Here is a 3,758-nt window from a genome sequence, read left to right as displayed (position 1 = left end):
GGAGAAGGGAAGAGGGGAGAAGGGAAGAGGGAGAGAAGGGAAGAGGGAAGAGGGGGAAATGGGGAGAAGGGAGATGGGGGAGGAGAGAGAGGAGAGAGGGAGAGACAGAGGCTAGGCAGTGAGAGAGACCACTGGTAAGGGTTGAAGCCTTAGATACAGGAGCCACCCCAGAATATTGAAGATGCCAGACAATAGTGACCACTCAGAGACAGTGGCAGGTGTTGGGTGGAGCTCACCCAAGTATGCAGTGACAGAACCTAGAGCTGGGGCTGCCTACGTGTCTTAGAGCCTGCTTCACGAGAGTCCCAGATGTTGGGCAGTGAACTGTTTACAGTGTTGGGGTTTGGTTCTGCCCTGCTTGGATGCTAACTGAGCCCTGGTTCTTCCCGCCTAAAAATGACAAGTGTGTAGCTTATTTGGAACTTGGTAGGAAGCCACAGCTAAGAAGCTTCGCTATTTTAAAGAGACTTTGAACTTTTAAAGTGTTGGAATTTTTTACTTAAGACCACGGGGGCTTCTAATGTTTGCTGTATTATGCACTCTGTCATGAGAGTAACTCGAGATCCCGTGTCGCTGTGGCCTCTGACATGGTTGCACAGTTTTTGTATGTGTGTATAATGTATATTTCAAATCCTTTTTTATATGTCTGGCTGCACGCATATTGCGGGACAACATTTGGGAATTGGTTCTCTCCTTCCCTGATATGGATCCAGGGGATTGAACTTGAGCCATCAGGCTAAACAAGCAAGCACCTTTACCCACTGAGACAGTTTACCAGCCCCTCCCCTCTTAGTTTGTCTTTATTATCATTTTCTTGTCTCATTCTGAGAGGTAGACGTGATTATTCCCAAAGTCTGGGAGAATGCAGAGAACAGCTGTGCATGCTGGGAAGGTCCACGGGGAACTAAAATAAGACAAATAGATAAGAGTCTGAGAAACGATATCAAGCAATCCCTCGGTTGGGGGGGGGGGCGCAGGGGATGCTTCTGAGGGAGTGAGTGAACGTGAGGCTAGCCGCTCAATGAATGCAATATTGGAGAATCTGTTTCCTTCAGATCGAAGCGTTTCCTCCTGGGTGGAGGCTTAGGGGAGACACAAGCTAGCCACTATACTCACTGGGCCTCCTGAGGTCGCAGAAGCAAGGAAGCAGTTGCTGGCGAGGAGGGCACCCTTCGGTAGAGCTGGGGGCAAGTTGGGCAGGGAGCTCCAGGGATGTATCATCATCCAGGCTCGGGGATAGGGGGTTTGGTGATGCATCTAGCTGCCTTTGAGTCCTCCCTGCTCCTGTCACCAATAATCTCATTGGTTCACCAAGATGGACTTGTACACATTAGTTTCCTCGGTCTCTGTCAGGGTGTCCATTAGCAAACACTTCCACCTTGCCTATTACCCATCTGGCCAAACAAAGCAAAGTGGTGGGGGTGGGGGCGCTCATCCTGCACAGATGAGAATTCTACTCAGCAGATGATGTAACTGTCTCAGCTCACCCAGGGCACTACTTTGATGTACTGTCACTTGGGTGTCCTACAAACTTAGCAGGGAGTTGTGGAGGTAAGAGGCCAGGATCAGGACATTAGCAGGCTAGGTGTCCCCCTGAGGTGCGCTTCCTGGTTCATAGGTAGTGCTTCCTGGTTCATAGGTAGTGGCCTCTTGCTGGGTCCACACACAATGAATAAAGGCAAGGCAAAGTGGCTCCCTGGGGCTCCTTTTATATGGGCCCTGATCACATTGATGAGGGCTCCCTCCATCCCCTGGGTCCAGGCATCTCCCAGAGGCCTCATCTCATTACATTACAAAAAAAGGATTTCAGTAGAGGAGTTTAAAAGGAACAGATACACAGTGGAAAGCCTAGAACAGAAGCCACAGGAAGAGGGCCATGCAGCTAGGAGCAGAGAGTACACTTGGTTTTCCAAACTTCTCTAGGGCAAACAAAAGGCCACATTCATGAGGTGTGGTCTCAGCACTGAGGAGGAACTAGGAGATAGGCAGATGTCTGCTCCCCATGCATCTTGCAAGAGTCAACACAGGGCGGAGAGGGGAAGTTTCCTGGCCAGAGCTACCAAAAGTCAAACTTGATGTGTGTGTGTGTGTGTGTGTGTGTGTGTGTGTGTGTGTGTGCCCGTGCCCAACAGCACAAGGTCCCTAAACAGTAGCCAGCAGCATGATCTGACACTTGGTTCAGTATCACTTCTGCATCCACAGTTTGAAACATTTTGGACCATTCATAGTGACTTAGAAGAACTTTTGTCTTTTATATTTTAAAATAAGTTCCTCTTCATATGACCCTCTGGCTTTCTAATTATCCTTTGCAGTCATAAATTAGTTTGAATTAATTGTAATCTTTACAGTAAATCAGCCATATAAGAGATCAGCAGATATAATCTTTGGCCTGTTCTCTCTCTCTCTCTTTCTTTCTTTCTTTCTTTCTTTCTTTCTTTCTTTCTTTCTTTCTTTCTTTCTTTCTTTCTGTCTCTCTCTCTCTTTCTCTCTCTCTCTCCCCTCTCTCCCTCCCCCTCCCTCCCTCTTTCTTTCCCCCTCCCTCCCCCTCCCTCTCTTGCTCCCTCCCTCCACCTCCCCCCACCTCTGTATGTGTGTGTGGTTTTGGGAACTGAATCCAAGGCTGTGCACAACAACTTTGGGGAGTGCTCTACCACTGAGATATGATTGAGATGGTTTTCTTTCTTTCTCTCATTTTTAAAATTTTTTTATTTTATTTTATTTATTTTTGATTTTTCAAGACCGGGTTTCTCTGTGTAGCCCTGGCTGTCCTGGAACTCATTCTGTAGACCAGGCTGGCCTTGAACTCAGAAATCTGCTTGCCTCTGCCTCCCAAGTGCTGGGATTAAAGGCATGTACCACCACTGCCTGGCTGATTTTCATTTTTTAAACATATTTTACATGTAAACATGTTTTGCATGCATAAATGCATGCGCACCACATGTGTGCATTGCCTGAAGAGCCAGATGAAGGCACTGGACCCCTTGAAACTGGAGTTACAAATGGTTGTGAGCTGCCATTTGGGTGCAGGGAACCAAAGCCAAGTCCTTTGGAATAGTAGCTCATGCTTTTAACAACTGAGCCATCTCTCCAGCCCCATACTTTTCTTTATGTTTTTGTTTTTCATACTTTTCAATTTTTAAAAAAGGTAAATTATTAGCCAAAGGAGATAGCTTGTCAATAGAGGTGCTTACCACCATGCCTGACACCTAAGTTCAATCCTTGGGACCCACACAGGAGAAAGACTCCTGAAGGTTGTTCTCTGACCTCTGTGTGTGTGGTATGATACATGAATATCCCCCACACACACATACAGCGCAAATAAATAATAGCATTTAATAAAAAAAAAGGGGGGGGAACTTACTTTAGTTTCTTAAAGAAAAAAAAAATGCCTAGACATGTAGAAGAGGAACATAAACCAGTTATAGAAAATGTATTATGTGTCGACAGAAGAGATGCTGGAGAGATGCCCCTGCAGTTGGAATATATACTACTCTTTACAAAGAACATGAATTCCATTCTAAGCACCCACATTGGGCACCAGACAACCACTTGTGAATCTGGGTATAGAAGGACAGTGCCCTCTGCTGGCCACAATGGGAACCACACACACACACACACACAACTTGAGAAAACAAAGTCAGAGCTGGGCGTGGTGGCGTACACCTTTAATCCCAGCACTTGGGAGGCAGAGGCAGGCAGATTTCTGAGTTCGAGGCCAGCCTGGTCTACAATGTGAGTGCCAGGACAGCCAGGGCTAT

At 46.8% G+C, this 3,758-nt stretch overlaps 1 protein-coding gene across 4 annotated transcripts in view; it reads right to left on the bottom strand.

The window, feature by feature from the left end:
* The window catches only part of Glt1d1 (glycosyltransferase 1 domain containing 1), a 92,005-nt gene that overhangs the window by 26,690 nt on the left and 61,557 nt on the right, over positions 1–3,758 (bottom strand). The window lies entirely within an intron of this gene.

The sequence above is a fragment of the Mus caroli genome, chromosome 5 (assembly GCF_900094665.2).
Source record: "Mus caroli chromosome 5, CAROLI_EIJ_v1.1, whole genome shotgun sequence".
Taxonomy (NCBI): domain Eukaryota; kingdom Metazoa; phylum Chordata; class Mammalia; order Rodentia; family Muridae; genus Mus; species Mus caroli.
This window is presented reverse-complemented; position numbering and strand designations above follow the sequence as displayed.